The sequence below is a fragment of the Mytilus californianus genome, unplaced genomic scaffold (genome assembly GCF_021869535.1).
Source record: "Mytilus californianus isolate M0D057914Y unplaced genomic scaffold, xbMytCali1.0.p SCAF_2, whole genome shotgun sequence".
Classification (NCBI taxonomy): Eukaryota; Metazoa; Mollusca; class Bivalvia; order Mytilida; family Mytilidae; genus Mytilus; species Mytilus californianus.
The window spans coordinates 22,715,702-22,735,734 of NW_026262668.1; the positions used below are offsets into that span (position 1 = coordinate 22,715,702).

At 33.7% G+C, this 20,033-nt stretch overlaps 1 long non-coding RNA gene across 4 annotated transcripts in view; it reads right to left on the bottom strand.

Annotated features, from left to right (window-relative positions):
* The window catches only part of LOC127729534 (uncharacterized), a 115,253-nt gene that overhangs the window by 39,456 nt on the left and 55,764 nt on the right, over nucleotides 1-20,033 (bottom strand). The window contains exon 3 of one of the 4 annotated variants that reach the window (XR_007994677.1): nucleotides 12,875-12,973. The exons of the other annotated variants lie outside the window; for them this stretch is intronic. This is a non-coding gene — a long non-coding RNA (uncharacterized LOC127729534). Of the gene's footprint in view, nucleotides 1-12,874; nucleotides 12,974-20,033 lie in introns of those variants that run through there. 4 annotated transcript variants of the gene reach the window in all.

A 20,033-nucleotide genomic window follows, 5' to 3' on the forward strand; every position in this document is an offset into this window, starting at 1 on the left:
TTGTAAAGGGGCATAACTCTAGAACAGTTAAAGGTGTAATACCACCATTGATTTTCCCCTATTAGTCTTTGTTAAATTTGCACTTTTCAAAAAATTGTGCAGAATTTATCTTTGTTTCAAATAAAGAAATACTTGGCATGAGTAAAGTTTGATCCTGTCCAGTACTATAGAAAAAATTTCACATAACATTTCATTGCATATAAGAAAATAACCATCACTGGAAGTTAACCAATCAAATTTTCCCCCTTTTTTAACCTGTGTACAAGCTTTAGTAACCATGTAACCTCAAGTTTCCAAAATATTCTATAGAAACCCTAAATAAAAAAAAAATGGTGCTTTGAAATACCCAATATATATGTTTATGACCAAGAAATGTTTTACTGCAATGAAATGAAGGATCAATTATCTACAACTGTCAAATTCAAGGGAATATTTTTTTTCGACCTATTTTCGACGAATATAGTTCCTTTTAATTAGAGTGTATTTTTTCTTAATTTTTTTTCTTTCCCTTCCTCACTCATTTCTTAGGTTTTTTTGGGTGGAAATAAAAGAAGAGAGATGAAATAATCTTTTGGATGTTGTATTTTAACTGATTTTGATATGGAAAGAGTGATTAGGCCAGGTGCAAAAAGGTGATATTTACAGTTTTCGGAACATCTCTTGACTTGTCCATAGGGGTATGGATGTGTATTGGCTAAATTTGTAAGAGTCATTGGTTCAATCTTTCTGAAATTTGGATATATTTTTGGACTAGTACTATACATTATACACACAAAAGATTTGACAAAAATGCAAGGTGCAATTTTTTTAATGAAACAAAACGTTATAAAGAACTAATAGGGGAATTTAATTGTGGTCTGTGGCCTGTACCTTTTGTGTTTTGTAGCTACAAATAATGGTATCCGGTCGTTCCGTCCCCAAACCGATCCGGCCCCAAGTCGATCCGGCCCACGTCGATCCGTCCCTACGTCGATCCGGCCCCATAATAAAATATGAATAAACTATATTGACTTTGGAGGATTTTGTGACAAATTTTAACAGTATAAATGGAATTTGTAAAAAGTATCGTTGATGGATGAAAACAGGTAAGTTATTGGAGTACCAGTCAAAGAATTATTTTACATCGATACGAAAATGAGTGTGATTGTGTCTGTTTGTAAAGCAGCTTCAACATATTTTAATATGAAGTTATTTTCCATGATAACTTTGAATGTCATGGCGATTTTTATTTTATTTAATTCACACACAGAATAGCTAAATAAATATTTACAGTCCAATGGAACCTATAAAATTTAACTCATCATAATGACTTGTTTAATCAAATCATTAGTCTATAATTGGTTTGTTTATTCAACAATTGTCTAATGAATGTGAACTAAGGTAATGCCACTCGTAATCACTTAATTCAATCAAATCCTGATTGATTAAAGTTACGTAATCAACAAGGTCTTTATAGTTTGATCTTTTGTTTGGTGTTATGTGTTATAATAATTAATTGTATTTTTATTTAAGGTAACATCAGCTAAAGGCTTCTATAATACATGTTTTTTATTTGTAATATCGAATATAGTCAATATATTTTTTTAAAGTTGACAATATTTTGAATAGTTGTGTGTAGATAAAAAAAACAAGTTATATGAGTATCCATTATTCTTTATTGCAAGATAATAACAAAATGATTACACTGAATGCACATTTTCACTCTCTAAAATATAATATCAGCATTACTATAATATAACAATAAATTCATACACACTAACAAACACACTATCTCTGACACTCACATAAATATATATAACTCTTAAATCATTTACACTAACAGTTACACTGTCACTAACATAATATAAAAGGGGTCACACTTGCAGCACTACAATAACATATACAGTAACTATCATACGCAGTACGTATACATATATAATATATATCCATTAATCTTGAAAACTTGTAATGAAAACATAATCAACATAGTTGTTTTAAACTCATCTGAAGAAAATATTTGTCAAAGGCCAATTTTTTTTTACCGCACACCTTTTACATTATAATAAAATTCATAAACATTTATGAATTACAATTAATATATATCTTTAGTTTTATTCCTTATAAATATATTTTTTTATTGGGACGGATCGACTTTAAATATGGGCCGGATCGACGTTGGGCCGGATCGACGTGGGACGGATCGACTTGGGCCGGATCGACGTGGGGCCGGATCGACATGAAAGCCAAATAATTAATGTTGACGAAGTTGGCGAATAGAACATAAAAAAAATAAATGTAGGCGAACTTGGCTAAGTTTGTGAACATTACATATAAAATAATGTTGGTGAATTTGGTGAACAATAATGATTTTGTAAAGGTTGGCGAACTTGGCAAACATTAAGGGACCGTGCAATATTTATCAGGCAGGTAGGACCAGTGCAAATTCTGGTTATGACAAAACACAGTTAATGTCATATACTGATTTGAGCCGTAAAAACTAAATGTCCTATGACATTCATGCAGAAAAAAAGTATTTGGTTGTTTGGTTTTTTACTGTCAAATTTAGGGATTTAATTAATAGGTAAGAAAAAGCTACAATTTTTAGTTTAAATAAATCTTCATGTCCTATGGTCACCAAAGGTGAAAAAGTGGAGACCCTTTGCCTGAAGTGGATGAAAAATATGTTTGTCCAACTATTGTTTAAGCACTAGTCCCACCTGCCTGATAAATATTGCACGGTCCCTAATAATTCGTAAAGGTTGGCGAAGTTGGCGAACAGTAATGATTTCGATAATGTTGGCGAAGTTGGCAATCAGTAATGATTTCGTAAAGGTTGGCGAAGTTGGCAAACTGTAATTATTTCATAAATGTTGTCGAACAGTGGCGAACTTGACGAACAGTAATGATTTCATAAATGTTGGCGAAGTTGGCGAACAGTATAATGAATTCGTAAATGTTTGCAAAGTAAGCGAACTGGGCGAACAGTAAGTGTTGGCGACGTTGGCGAATAGTACTGGTTTCGTAAAGATTGGCAACGTTGGCGACATTGGCGAACAGTAAGGATTTCGTAAAGGTTGGCGACGTTGGCGAACAGTAATGATTTCGTAAAGGTTGGCGACGTTGGCGACGTTGGCAAACAGTAATGATTTCGTACATGTTGGCGAAGTTGGTGACGTTGGCAAACAGTAATGATTTCGTAAATGTTAGCGACGTTGGCGACGTAGGTGAACATTCACATAATCCTGTACCAGAATGCAAATACAGTAACTATTGTTGTTATAAAGTAAATACATTTAAGTGAATGAAAATTACAACAAAGTGTGAATATAAAAATAAGGAGATGTGGTATGATTGCCAATGAGACAGCTATCCACCAAAGTTCAAATGAAGTGGATGTAAGCAATTATAGGCAACCGTACGGCCTTCAACAATGAGAAAAACCCATACCGTATGGTCGGCTAAAAAGGGCCCCGACTTGAAAAATCTGAAACATTTCAATTTGAAAACTAACGTCCTAATTTATAACAAAACAGTTTACGAAAAAAATATGACAGATCTGAAACATTTCAATTTGAAAACTAACGTCCTAATTTATAACAAAACAGTTTACGAAAAAAATATGACAGACATGAACCAACTGCAACCACTGAACCACAGGCTCCTGACTTGGAACAATCACTTAAAAAATGTGGTGGGGTTAACATGTTTGTGAGCGCTCTACCCTCCCCTAACCTGGGACAGTGGTGTAACAGTACAACATAAGAACAAACTATAAAAATCAGTTGAAAAAGGCTTAACTCATCAGATGGATACAAATAGAAATACATCTAACAAAAACACAGAGTGGATGTGGACGGGTACTTATACATCCCAAAAACAAAAAAGACACTAAGTACAGATCTGAGAGTACTCTCAGTTACTGACAGCTTGTTCAAAGCCAATACCAGCTAATGAAAAAAAAATCTTGTATCTAATACTTGTTTGTCTTGTTCTAAACAAAGCTTATGGTTACAAATACTGGATTATGTAAAACATATCTAAGTTGATTTAGTAATATAAATTTCAGCTTCAAATTGCAAACGTTGAAGACGTTGAATGAATGAATGATTGATATATGGTGAACGTTCAGCGACTAATAATATGTGCATATTAAAGGCAATAAAGTCGAACGAATATGTACAAGAACATTTTACAGGCTGACAATTTAATAGTCCACAGCATCACAGTCTCCAGTTACTTACCCTGAGCAACCAAATTTTTGATTTTTCTCATAACATCATTGGACATAGCGAAAATGAAGAACACATCAATTTCAAAGTACATATTTGGTTTGATCGATCGAGGATCAAACTCACGAACTCCCTAATATTCAAGATGAGCACACAGCTACGCAAATCACAGATGAAGTGTTCAAAACGCTTGAAAAGCCAAAAACAACCAGTGCATAATATTGTTTCCAATGTTTTTTAAAAAGAATGTACAAAACAAACAATAATTCATAAATCGATTAAGTAAATTATGATATGAAAATTAAGCTGGATTTATTTAGGAATAAAGTGGGAAAAATTGTAAATTCGACCACGTAACCATCGTTTTTTTTTAATTCTATTATCAGGGAAAGCGTCTCCCGCGTGATTATGTTGGCGTAAATATAAAAAAAGAGATGAGGGCGGGAGAAGAAGGGAAGCTGAGAGGTAGATGAATCCATGCTTGGTGGTGTTTAATTCATGCAAAACCAATACATTTTGTCATAAATAAAATAAAGATTGCTGACGTGCAATAGTGTAATGTGCTATAGAATTGCCACGTGTTCAATACTCGAAACATGTAGGAATTTTCCAAACAATTCTAGAACTAGGGTGGGAATGATTGGCTAACAATAGATATATGGGAGGAGTAAGCAATCCAAATTACTGTTTTAACAGGTTAAGCGATAAACTTCATCCATCAATCACTTATACTCATTTCAAATAATAAGTTGTTTTGTGCATAGAGGATAAATTGGAAGTGATAAACAATTAAAAATAGCGGTTAACCGATAAAAATAACGGTTAACCGATATATAAATAGCGATTATCCGATAAACATAGTGGTTAACCAATAAAAAGCGGTAAACCGACATATAAATAGCGGTTAACAGATAAAAATAGCGGTTAATCGATAAAAATACCTTTTGAACCAAATGGTACACCATACATCTAAAAACATATGATGTTTAGCGCAGTGAATATGCAAGTATTTCCAAAATTTGGCAACAGCAAATTTTGAAAAGACTTATTTGTATTTCCTTGCCGATATTAAAGTACTGGCTACTGAGCTAGTGATTCCCTCGCGATCGGGACTAACAGTCCACTATCAGTGGTATCGACCCGGTGGAACCATACCAACTACCATTGACTTATCATAAGTGGTTCCCTTTACAATAACCTAAACACAAACTTTAATTTGTAAATGTAACAGTTTCAAAGTTAATGAACCATGCTGAGGGGTGGAGCCATATAACCACCATGGAAAAGAGACTTGCAAATGCTAATACATCTGCACACCAAATACCATTGACTTAAAATTAGTGGTTCATCTAAAACTGATCTAATCACAAACTTAAAATATAAACTGTGCAAAAATTTCAGTCAATAGACCATTACTGAGGAGGCGAAGCCAAATAATTTCCATGGAAATGAGATGTGTCAATGCTAATCTGCATACCAAATATTATTGACCTTCAACTCGTGGTTCCCCTTAAACTCTTAAACTGACATAATCACAAACTAATACATGTAAAGTATGCAAAAAGTTTAAAAGTCAATAGACCATGACTTGGGCGGGGGGGGGGGGGGGGGGGGGGGATAATCTCAATTGAAATGAGATGTGCAAATGCTAATGCATCTACATAACACACATTATTGACCTACCACCAGTGGATCCTCTTAAACTGACCTTATCACAAACTGATACATGTAAAGTAAGCAAAATGTTCAAAGTCAATAGACCACGATTGAGGAGACGGGGCTAAATAATCTCCATGGAAATGAGATGTTCCAATGCTAATACAACTGCATTCCAAATAGCATTGACCTACCACTAGTGTTCCCCATAAACTGACCTAATCACAAACTATTAAATTGTTGACGCCGTCGGAAACAGCATACATAAGTCTCGCTTTTTTGACTCCATCAAGGCGAGACAAATTCCATATATAGACCTCATTTAGAACCGACAAATGAATGTCTGCACAATAATTATTTGCTATAGATTATTGCCGTTCTTAGTCTTCAGTAATCAAGAAAAGATTTTTAAAGACCAGGGCCAGTATGCATAAAACATCTTATTAAACCTTAAGTGACCCTTAAACTTAGATTTCACAAAGAATTAGATCTTCGCATGTACTCATCCGAGCATATATAATTTCAGAAGTACCGACCCAATGGTAGTAATACCATACACGGTACCAATTTTACTGAACGATATGCGCATTTCGACAATAAATGTCTTCCGTGATGTTTAGGGCCAAAAGTTTTAAAAATCCAAAACTTATTGGAAAGATGAAGAGCATGTAAACCAAAAATGACTGAACATTTGGACAAATTCAGGCAATGAATCAGATATTTGCATGAGGCAGATATATTCCTTTATCTGAAATTATTTCCAAAATTTTGCAACAGCAAATTTTGAAAAGACATTAATTTTGTATTTTCTTGCCAATATCAAAGTACTGGCTACTGAACTAGTGAAAAAGTAATTACAGTAGGTGTAAAGTGATTAAGTAGATTAATGGCACACGACCTATGGCACAGGACCTGAAAAAAATATTATTTTCTCCTTTTTTTTTCACTTTTACATGCAATTGCATAACCCTCCTCCTTTTTTAACCCGGGCTGGTACCTGTTTGGTTTCTGTCCCACTGTTTAGGAAGCAGTTGATGGTAAATAGCTGCTTGAATGGTACCTTTACCACTTTGAAAGTGCCGTCCATATACCAACATTTGGACTTAGACAGTAATTGTAGTTACTGATCTGTGGCTAAGACTATATATCTTTGACCATTCTTTTTGATATCAGCTTTCAGGAAGTTGTCCGGCAGGTAGTATTCTGCAAGATCGAAATCTAGGTGTTTTGGCTCAGGAGGACGATCTTTTTGACGTCTACGATTACATTGTCTTTTTAAATTAGTGATGGCAGGACGACTTGCCTCCGGCAGGTTTACATTAGCATGCGTTGCTAGAATTGTCTTCACAATCTCTGATGATCTAGTAAAAGCATGGGCTGGTAATGCCGCTTGTGCCTTGACAGTTGATGAAATTGTGGCCGCAACCACTGAACCAGGTGTAGAAGGATGATTATGTGGTACTTTGCCTGGAACGAATTTGTCACTTATTTGGCTAACCGCTGCTGGACACCTGTTATTTTTACCTCTTACACTACACCACCACCAGGTCTTTTCATTTTGCTGCCTTTTAACAGTGAAAGAAAAACCATCACTAGAATAAAGCTTATGTTTACCACGTTTGGTACCTTGGTCTAATATCTTGTAAGTAATTGTGGCAGTTGTATCAATGCCCTCCATAGGGTCGTCAACCGAGCTGTCAGACAGAGACCCTTCGTTGACTGGGACCGGAATAACAAACGAGCGATTGTTAATGTCAAATGTATCGTCTGCAGCATGGTCCGAGTCAGAGTTGTCTTCGGTTATGACTCTAGGTGGTGGTCGGCGTCTAACAATATAATGATCTGAATCTGAGTCACTGTCCCTGAAAAGTTTTGGTCTGCCAATAAGTATATCTGGCGAGCTTAACACCGGACCTGTGTCGGAGTCGTTGAAATGGGCTACAGGTATGGCCGGTCTCTGTGAGGCAATATCATGATCTGATTCGAAATCACTGTATGCTACAAGACTTAGTGGTCTAGGTTGTTGCTCAGTTGGTAAGGGTTGGTCCACAATAAGGCAGTTAGAACAACTCCAATCGATATCGGCCTTTGCTTTGGCCGCTTCTCTGTATGCATCTCTGGTAATGCCTGTGTGGCATGTACGATGCTGTTACAAAATATTCTAAATTATTTTTGACTAAAGAATATATCACCATCATGCAAAACTCTGATTCCTTGCCCGAATTTGTATATACTTTGTGTCTTATGGTTTATAAGCTCTTCACTTTTAGCACGTTTTGGATTTAAAATATTTTGGCTTCATTTATTCTCGAGAAACGCATCTGGTGCAGTAAAATTGGTACCGTTAATGTCATTACTATCACTGGGTCAATACCGCTGCTGGTGGACTGTTAATCCTTTATCAGGAAGGAATCACAGTCAAGCCCAGTAGCCAGTACTTCGGTATTGGCATGAAAATACGGATAAAGTGTTTTCAAAATTTGCTGTTGCAAAATTTGGGAAATTATCTAAGATAAAATAATATATCTCCTTCGTGCAAAGCTCTAATTCCTTGCCCGACTTGTCAATTTTTTTTGGGGGGTCATTTTTGCTTTATAACCTCGTTATTGTTTTAAAAACTTTTGGTTTTGCAAATATTTTGGCTTCATTCATTGTCGAAATGTGCATCTGGTGCAGTAAAATTGGTACCGTTAATGTTTTTACTAACACTAGGTCGATACCTCTACTGGTGGACTGTTAGTCCTCGATGGAAACACTATCCCAGTAGCCAGTACTTTGGTAATGTCATGAAAATCATGCAAATACGGATATTTTGTTATAAAAAACATATCAAAGATACCAGGCTAATAATTTTGTACGACAGAGGCGCGTTTTGTCTACAAGACTCATCAATAACGCTCGAAGTTAAAAAGCCAAATTAAGTACGATGCCGAAGAGCTTTGAGGACCCCAAAATTCGAAAGGTTTTGCCAAATACAGCTAAGGTGATCTATTTCTGGGGTCGAAATTTCATAGTATTTCGAACAATTGAAAGTTTTATAAACAGTTAATATATAAATATGACCATATCAATTATATATCATGTCAACACAGAAGTGCTGAATACTTTTATGGTGAAAATTTTAAAATTATTTTGAATTAGGGAATATATCACCCTCATGCAAAGCTTTGATTCATTTCCCGACTTTAGCTATACTATCTGTCTCTAATGGTTAATAATCTCTTCACATTTTGAATAAGTTTGGTTTTTCAAATATTTTGGCCTTGATGATCAAGGAAGAGACATTTATTGTTAGTTCCCGATCGCGAGAGTATCACTAGCCCATGCAGTATCCAGTACTTCAGCACTGGCATGAGAATACGGATATTGTGTTTTTAAAATTTGCAGTCGCAAAATTTTTGATATTATTTAAGATGAAGGTATATATCTCCCACATACAAAGCTCTGATTCCTTGTCGGGCTTTTATATTTTATGTCATTTTTGGTTTATAGGCTGTTCATTTTTTTAATAAGCTTTTGAAATTGAAAGTTTTTGGCTTCGGGCATTACTGAAGACATGCATTGTCGAAATGCGTATCTGGTGTAGTATAATTTGTACCGTTAATGTTGTACTACAACAAAGTCGAAAACTTTGCTGATGGACTGTTAGTCCCCGAGGTTATCACTAACCCAGTAAAAAGTAAAATCACAAAAATACCGAACTTCGGTGAAAATTCAAAACGGAAAGTCCCTAATCAAATGGCAAAATCAAAAGCTCAAACACATCAAACGAATGGATAACAACTGTCATATTCCTGACTTGGTACAGGCATTTTCTAATGTAGAAAATGGTGGATTAAACCTGGTTTTATAGTTAGCTAAACCTCTCATTTGTATGACAGTCTCATAAAATTCCATTATATTGACAATGATGTGTGAACAAAACAAAGAGACATAAAAGGTAAAAATGTCAAAATAGGGGTACAACAGTCAAAATTGTATTATAATCTTAATCACTATGAAAACAAAAAAATATGTAACAAATAAACACAAAAAGACATATAGACAAAGCACATAAGCAAAAATGAAAGACAAGAATACAAAAATTTACCATAGCACAATGACACAATGACGGGATGTATAAGTACCGAGCCACGTCAAATGAATAACCCAAAAAATAGACTAAACAGTAAAAGTAATATTCAAAAAGACAAATACAAGAATACTATAACACGTTATTAAGATGATAAGCAACGTCAGTACCCAGAATCTATACTTCAAGACCATCGTGTTTTATTTGTGAATTTGATACGGAATATTTATCAACAAGGTCTTGGTACCTTCCGATGAACTTTTTAAGAAAAATAACGAGACGTTCTTTGACATACTCCTGGTTCATCAACTTTCTGCTCAGACACTGGTAACGTAAGCCAGTACTTCGGTACTGGCATGAAAATATGGATAATGTGTTATTAAAATTTGTGGTTTTAGTAACAGTAACACACTTTTGGAAATTATTTTAGGAATATACCTCCCTCATGCAAAACTCTGGTTCCTTGTCTGGCTTTGGGTATAAGTTTTGTCTTTTTGTGTATATAAGCTCATAAGTTTTAGATTTTCAAAATATATTGGCCTCAAGCATCACCCAAGGGACATTTATTGAAAAGCACATATGGTGCAGTAAAATTGGTAGCGTTAGAATTCTTTGTAATAATAATTCATGAACTAAAATCTAGACACACCAAGGACCAAGTAAATCTTGAACTAGTTCAGTTGTTTAAGGGGTTAAGGCCTTTGAAACAAAATAAAAAATAAGATAACCGATTTGATCCTTTAAAATATTTTTTACAATCATCAAAAACAACTTTGATTGGCTCATTATCGATGCTCACGATTGTCTCTTTGGTATAGTCTTAAATGGGAAAACAGTAAATGTCTTGTAGACATTTCACAAAATTGTGTTTTGCAGCTTTCTTCACAATCAGGGGAGAAGCGGTGAAAATCTTATAGTTCACCCGTGAGGCATGTATTTGATCTTTAATGAAACCATGTAATGAGTTCTTTGTATATTAAAGGAGAAAGGGAAATAAACGTTGATATCAATACCCAAAAAGCAAATGTTAATAATGCAAATGCAAATGATGTTCTGAACTTTCTGTAACTAATCACATCTTTTATTTTATTATATGCCTAAAATTCAAATTTGTGTCCAATCTTAAAATCACATTTATATGATAAAAGCCAGCATGCTATCATGATGAGATTCCATCTGGACCCAAAGTATTTCGTAAAATGAATATTTGTGTAACCATGACCTTAACCTTTTAACATTTTGACTGGAAATTCAACCAGCTGTATATATAAAAATAAGAAGATGTGGTACGATTGCCAAAGAGACAACTCTCCACCAGAGATCAATAAAATGCTCCGCAGGGCGCAGCTTGATACGACCGCAGAGGTCGAACCCTGAACAGTTGGGCAAGTATGGACACAACATTCAAGCTTGATACAGCTCTGAATTTGGATTGTGATTAAATATTTGACACAGCATAGGTTTCTGACACAGAATGAATGTGGTCTAAGAACTTAAAATTTTAAATTGAACATTCACCTATTATGGTCCAATATCCAAAATCTAAATACATGGTTAGATTCAGCATATCAAAGAACCCCAAGAATTCAATTTTTGATGAAATCAAACAAAGTTTAATTTTGGACCCTTTTCACCTCAATGTGGACAAAGTTGATAATGGGGCCCAAAAATCAAAAATCTAAATACATGGTTAGATTCAGCATATCAAAGAACCCCATATATTCAATTTTTGTTGAAATCAAACAAAGTTTAATTTTGGACCCTGATTTGGACCAACTTGAAAACTGGGCCCATAATCAAAAATCTAAATACATGTTTAGATTCAGCATATCAAAGAACCCTAAGAATTCAATTTTTGTTAAAATCAAACTAAGTTAAATTTTGGACCCTTTGGACCTTAATGTAGACCAATTTGAAAACGGAACTAAAAATTAAGAATCTAAATACACGGTTAGATTCGGCATATCAAAGAACCCCAATATTTCAATTTTTGATGAAATCAAACAAAGTTTAATTTTGGACCCTTTGGACCTCAATGTGGACCAATTTAAAAACGGGGCCCAAAATCCAAAAAACTTAATACACGGTTAGAATCAGCATATTAAAGAACCCCATATATTCAATTTTTGTTGAAATCAAACAAAGTTTAATTTTGGACCCCGATTTGGACCAACTTGAAAACTGGGCCCATAATCAAAAATCTAAATACATGTTTAGATTCAGCATATCAAAGAACCCTAAGAATTCAATTTTTGTTAAAATCAAACTGAGTTAAATTTTGGACCCTTTGGACCTTAATGTAGACCAATTTGAAAACGGAACCAAAAATTACGAATCTAAATACACGGCTAGATTCGGCATATCAAAGAACCCCAATATTTCAATTTTTGATGAAATCAAACAAAGTTTAATTTTGGACCCTTTGGACCTCAATGTGGACCAATTTAAAAACGGGGCCCAAAATCCAAAAACTTAATACACGGTTAGAATCAGCATATTAAAGAACCCAAAGAATTCAAGAATAAAACCCCATTGAAATTGGTCAAGAAATAAGCAATTTATACGAAGTATCTTCTTTTGCACAATACTGTGCAATTGAATATTTCTTGCTATTGCGCAATACTGTACAATTGACAATTTCTTGCTATTGTGCAATATTGTGCTATTGGATATTTCTTGCTATTGCACAATACTGTGCAATTGAAGAGTTCTTGCTATTGCGCAATACTGTGCAATTGAAGATTTCTTGCTATTGTGCAATACTGTGCAATTGAAAATTTCTTGCTATTGCACAATACTTATTATATAATAATTTACACATCCTGTTTGGTGAGTATCTCCTACCATATCATTATTATTTGCTTTTAAATATAAAACAGAAATAACCAACTTAAAATGGAAAATTTTAAAAGAAAAAAAAAAGGAAAAACAGAAAAAAAGGAAAAAAAAAAAAAAAATCCCCCCCCAAATTTTTTGAACCCCCTTATGATTCATCACCCCAAAACTCAATCCCAGCCTTCCCTTTGTGGTATGGTACCTTGCAGTACAATTTCAGAGAGATCCATACACTTGAACACAAGTTATTGTCTGGAAACTAGAAAAATGCTTATTTGTTGCCCCTTTTTGGCCCCTTATTCCTAAACATTTGAAGCAATTACCCCCAAACTCAATTCCAGCTTTCCCTTTGTGATATGGAACCTTGTAGTACAATATCAGAAAGATCCATACACTTACACACAAGTTATTATCATGAAACTAGAAAAATGCTTGTTTTTTGCCCATTTTTTGGCCCCTTATTCCTAATATTTTGAGGCAATTACCCCCAAAATCAATCCCAGCATTCACTGTGTGATATGGAACCTTGTGGTACAATTTCAATGAGATCCATACACTTGAACACAAGTTATTGTCTGGAAACTAGAAAAATGCTTATTTTTTGCCCCTTTTTGGCCCCTTATTCCTAAACGTTTTGGGCAATTACCCCCAAACTCAATTCCAGCTTTCCCTTTGTGATTTGGAACCTTGTAGTACAATTTCAGAAAGATCCATACACTTACACACAAGTTATTGTCATGAAACTAGAAAAATGCTTGTTTTTTGCCCCTTTTTTGGCCCCTAATTCCTAATGATTTGAGGCAATTACCCCCCAAAATCAATCCCAGCATTTCCTGTGTGATATGGAACCTTGTAGTACAATGTCAGAGAGATCCATACACTAACACACAAGTTATGTCTGGAAGTTACAAAAATGCTTATTTTTGGCCCCTTTTTGGCCCCTAATTCCTTAACTGTTGGTACTATAACCCCCAAAATCAATCCCAAACTTCCTTTTGTGGTATTGAACCTTATGGTAAAATTTCATAGAGATCCATTCACTTAAACTAAAGTTAGAGTGCGAAAACCAATGTGTCTTCGGACGACGCCGGACGACGCCAGACGACGACGACGACGACGACGCCAACGTCATACCAATATACGACCGCAAAAATTTTTGCGGTCGTATAAAAATGACATAGAAGTTAACAACTACGGCCTTCAACAATGAGCAAAACCCATACCGCATAGTAAGCTATAAAAGGCCCCTTAATGACAAATGTAAAACAATTCAATTGAGAAAACTAACGGCCTGATTTATGTACAAAACAATGAAGGAAAAACAAATATGATATACAGCAACAAACGACAACCACTGAATTACAGGCTCCTGACTTGGGACAGTCACATACAGAATGTGCCGGGGATAATCTAGTTTGAAAACGCCAACCCTCCCCTAACCTGGGATGGCGGTGTAACAGTACAACATACAACTGTGTCCTTTCATCTATAGGTTTCATTAAATTCCAACAAGTGTACCTATGGTAATTGCAAGGAAAAAGCAAATTGCACTTCTTTTTTTCATATTTTCAGTCTATTTTTTTTTAAAGGACCATTATGAAGAAATGTAAATAATTGAAACATAAAGAATTGTACATATGATATTTAATATTACTAAATATAAATCATTTTATGGTATACTAAAATGAAGTTTCCCTCAAGAAATTTTAAACGACAGATAAAATTGTTTTGTAAAACTATATTAAAGCGATTCACATACATAAGAAATATTGTAAAAATTAACAACTTCTAAAACATAAAACACATACTTAAATCATAAAAATATGAGATGCTGTTTAAAACGTTACATCTTATAAAAACATTTGGATTTATATTATATACAAAATCTTAATCAAAAGCAATAGGTTCACATAGAGTTTAAACAAATAAATAAGAGCTCACAACAAAATGAAAACGATTCTGTGGAAATACATTTACACACGTCAGAATATCTTAGCATATATCTCTAATACATTACTTGACATGTACATTGATAGGATATAAAGAATATTCACCTCTATGTTACTGTACTATGATGTTTGCGATATCAAATGTAAGAGACGAAGCCTTAAAAAATATCGATATAGCACAAGTGACATCAGGGTTTTGATTTGATTTCATGAAACTTTAACCCAAATAATATATTTGTCACTATGTACCCCCAAACTTCATCTATAATCCTTACAAAATATTTCCACTGAATGTTTTAAATTTCCATTTCAAACGTGTATGGTGAATGGTGAACGTTACAGTATATATTGTAATATTTATCTTTACCAAGTGTGAAAGGGTATTGTGTATTATTGTACTTCATGTTAAAATGCCAGATTTTGATTGGTTAATACGAGGGTGACAATTTGTTCTATCCCATGGCAAATACTCTATTACCCTTCACGGAGACACTTGATCAAGTGTGCGCTTTAATTAAATACGGATGATTGTTATGTACACGATGTCATAGTTTATTACTCTGAATTTGAAATTTAATAGACAATAATAACAGAAAATTCAATTTAATAATTAAATTAAACAAGCATTCTGAGAGTATTGCATGGCAATACATAGTCCCCTACAGGTTAAAATTTCATTGTACTGTAACAAAATGCTAACTTGTTCTATAATTTGTCATGGTGTTAACTTTATAACAAATATCGTCAATATCTTCAAGCATGATGAAAAAAAAAGTGTAGAAAACTGATTATTAGTGAATTTTCTATGTCCAAGGACCATAACTCTGCATAAAATCATCAGACCGGAACAAAATTCGAACTTGATCTGTAACTTGTCATGATACAACTATATACCAATTATCAAATCAATATTTTCAAGCATGATGAAAAAAAGAGAGGTGAAAGATACCAAAGGGACATTCAAACTCATAAGTCGAAAATAAACTGACAATGCCATGGCTAAAAAAGACAAGCATTCTGAGAGTATTGCATGGCAATACATAGTCCCCTATCGGGTAACAATTCATTATACTGGAACAAAATGCTAACTTGTTCTATAACTTGTCATGGTGTAAACAAATAGAAAATATCAAGTCAATATTTTAAAGCATGGCTAAAAACAGTGTGGAAAACTGAATATATGAGAGAATTTTTTCAAGTCCAAGGACCATAACTCTGCACAAAATTATCAGACTGAAACAAAAATTTGAACTTGATCTGTAACTTGTCATGATAAAACTATATACCAATTGTCAATCAATATCTTCAAGCCAGATGAAAAAAGTGTGGAAAACCTATAACACTCTAACATTAGATATGATGTAATACAATGTATATCTATTTTCGAATTACAATCAAATAAAATTAATAGTTCCAAATATTTTTTTTTTCATTTGTCACAAACTAATATAGATTTGTAACTTATCTATAAAATGTCAACAACTTTTATCTACACAAAGTAATGTAATGAAATATATACTTTAATAAAAATAGATTATTATCTAATTTAAGGATTTCACTTAATAAAAAAATATATATATATATATACATGTAGCATTCAGAAAATTAGTTTATACAAAATAACATATAAACCTGCCACAAAATTCCTCAAACAATTTACCAAATTTTAAAAAATGAGTTATCTCCCTTTGTACAGATATATGGTTTAACATAGTACTCTAACATTAGTTATGGAGTTTTTTATGGACCATAACTCTGGACTAAATCATCAGACCGGAACAAAATTTGAACTTGATCTATAACTTGTCATTATAAAACTATATACTAAATATCAAATCAATGTCTTCAAGAACGAAGAAAAAAAGTGTGGAAAACTGAGTTGCCGGACTGACGGATGGACAGACGGACGGACAGACAGACGGACAGTGGGCAAACCTAAAGTCCCCTTCGACTTCGTCGGTAGGGGACTAATAAATGGGGAATGTGTCCATGGGACACAGATGATGCCCCCGCTTGCATATCATATAAAGTTATAAAGGGACATAACTGAAGAACGGAATAAGTGACGCTACCCAAATTTGTACTTGATCGGAGTTTTGTGTCGATAAGTATTGAGTATAAGTTTCATAACATTTGGTTGAAGCAAACTTAAGTTAGAGAACGGAAATGAAAAATTCAGCAATTTTTCCATTTGTAAAGGGGCATAACTCTAGAACAGTTAAAGGTGTAATACCACCATTGATTTTCCCCTATTAGTCTTTGTTAAATTTGCACTTTTCAAAAAATTGTGCAGAATTTATCTTTGTTTCAAATAAAGAAATACTTGGCATGAGTAAAGTTTGATCCTGTCCAGTACTATAGAAAAAATTTCACATAACATTTCATTGCATATAAGAAAATAACCATCACTGGAAGTTAACCAATCAAATTTTCCCCCTTTTTTAACCTGTGTACAAGCTTTAGTAACCATGTAACCTCAAGTTTCCAAAATATTCTATAGAAACCCTAAATAAAAAAAAAATGGTGCTTTGAAATACCCAATATATATGTTTATGACCAAGAAATGTTTTACTGCAATGAAATGAAGGATCAATTATCTACAACTGTCAAATTCAAGGGAATATTTTTTTTCGACCTATTTTCGACGAATATAGTTCCTTTTAATTAGAGTGTATTTTTTCTTAATTTTTTTTCTTTCCCTTCCTCACTCATTTCTTAGGTTTTTTTGGGTGGAAATAAAAGAAGAGAGATGAAATAATCTTTTGGATGTTGTATTTTAACTGATTTTGATATGGAAAGAGTGATTAGGCCAGGTGCAAAAAGGTGATATTTACAGTTTTCGGAACATCTCTTGACTTGTCCATAGGGGTATGGATGTGTATTGGCTAAATTTGTAAGAGTCATTGGTTCAATCTTTCTGAAATTTGGATATATTTTTGGACTAGTACTATACATTATACACACAAAAGATTTGACAAAAATGCAAGGTGCAATTTTTTTAATGAAACAAAACGTTATAAAGAACTAATAGGGGAATTTAATTGTGGTCTGTGGCCTGTACCTTTTGTGTTTTGTAGCTACAAATAATGGTATCCGGTCGTTCCGTCCCCAAACCGATCCGGCCCCAAGTCGATCCGGCCCACGTCGATCCGTCCCTACGTCGATCCGGCCCCATAATAAAATATGAATAAACTATATTGACTTTGGAGGATTTTGTGACAAATTTTAACAGTATAAATGGAATTTGTAAAAAGTATCGTTGATGGATGAAAACAGGTAAGTTATTGGAGTACCAGTCAAAGAATTATTTTACATCGATACGAAAATGAGTGTGATTGTGTCTGTTTGTAAAGCAGCTTCAACATATTTTAATATGAAGTTATTTTCCATGATAACTTTGAATGTCATGGCGATTTTTATTTTATTTAATTCACACACAGAATAGCTAAATAAATATTTACAGTCCAATGGAACCTATAAAATTTAACTCATCATAATGACTTGTTTAATCAAATCATTAGTCTATAATTGGTTTGTTTATTCAACAATTGTCTAATGAATGTGAACTAAGGTAATGCCACTCGTAATCACTTAATTCAATCAAATCCTGATTGATTAAAGTTACGTAATCAACAAGGTCTTTATAGTTTGATCTTTTGTTTGGTGTTATGTGTTATAATAATTAATTGTATTTTTATTTAAGGTAACATCAGCTAAAGGCTTCTATAATACATGTTTTTTATTTGTAATATCGAATATAGTCAATATATTTTTTTAAAGTTGACAATATTTTGAATAGTTGTGTGTAGATAAAAAAAACAAGTTATATGAGTATCCATTATTCTTTATTGCAAGATAATAACAAAATGATTACACTGAATGCACATTTTCACTCTCTAAAATATAATATCAGCATTACTATAATATAACAATAAATTCATACACACTAACAAACACACTATCTCTGACACTCACATAAATATATATAACTCTTAAATCATTTACACTAACAGTTACACTGTCACTAACATAATATAAAAGGGGTCACACTTGCAGCACTACAATAACATATACAGTAACTATCATACGCAGTACGTATACATATATAATATATATCCATTAATCTTGAAAACTTGTAATGAAAACATAATCAACATAGTTGTTTTAAACTCATCTGAAGAAAATATTTGTCAAAGGCCAATTTTTTTTTACCGCACACCTTTTACATTATAATAAAATTCATAAACATTTATGAATTACAATTAATATATATCTTTAGTTTTATTCCTTATAAATATATTTTTTTATTGGGACGGATCGACTTTAAATATGGGCCGGATCGACGTTGGGCCGGATCGACGTGGGACGGATCGACTTGGGCCGGATCGACGTGGGGCCGGATCGACATGAAAGCCAAATAATTAATGTTGACGAAGTTGGCGAATAGAACATAAAAAAAATAAATGTAGGCGAACTTGGCTAAGTTTGTGAACATTACATATAAAATAATGTTGGTGAATTTGGTGAACAATAATGATTTTGTAAAGGTTGGCGAACTTGGCAAACATTAAGGGACCGTGCAATATTTATCAGGCAGGTAGGACCAGTGCAAATTCTGGTTATGACAAAACACAGTTAATGTCATATACTGATTTGAGCCGTAAAAACTAAATGTCCTATGACATTCATGCAGAAAAAAAGTATTTGGTTGTTTGGTTTTTTACTGTCAAATTTAGGGATTTAATTAATAGGTAAGAAAAAGCTACAATTTTTAGTTTAAATAAATCTTCATGTCCTATGGTCACCAAAGGTGAAAAAGTGGAGACCCTTTGCCTGAAGTGGATGAAAAATATGTTTGTCCAACTATTGTTTAAGCACTAGTCCCACCTGCCTGATAAATATTGCACGGTCCCTAATAATTCGTAAAGGTTGGCGAAGTTGGCGAACAGTAATGATTTCGATAATGTTGGCGAAGTTGGCAATCAGTAATGATTTCGTAAAGGTTGGCGAAGTTGGCAAACTGTAATTATTTCATAAATGTTGTCGAACAGTGGCGAACTTGACGAACAGTAATGATTTCATAAATGTTGGCGAAGTTGGCGAACAGTATAATGAATTCGTAAATGTTTGCAAAGTAAGCGAACTGGGCGAACAGTAAGTGTTGGCGACGTTGGCGAATAGTACTGGTTTCGTAAAGATTGGCAACGTTGGCGACATTGGCGAACAGTAAGGATTTCGTAAAGGTTGGCGACGTTGGCGAACAGTAATGATTTCGTAAAGGTTGGCGACGTTGGCGACGTTGGCAAACAGTAA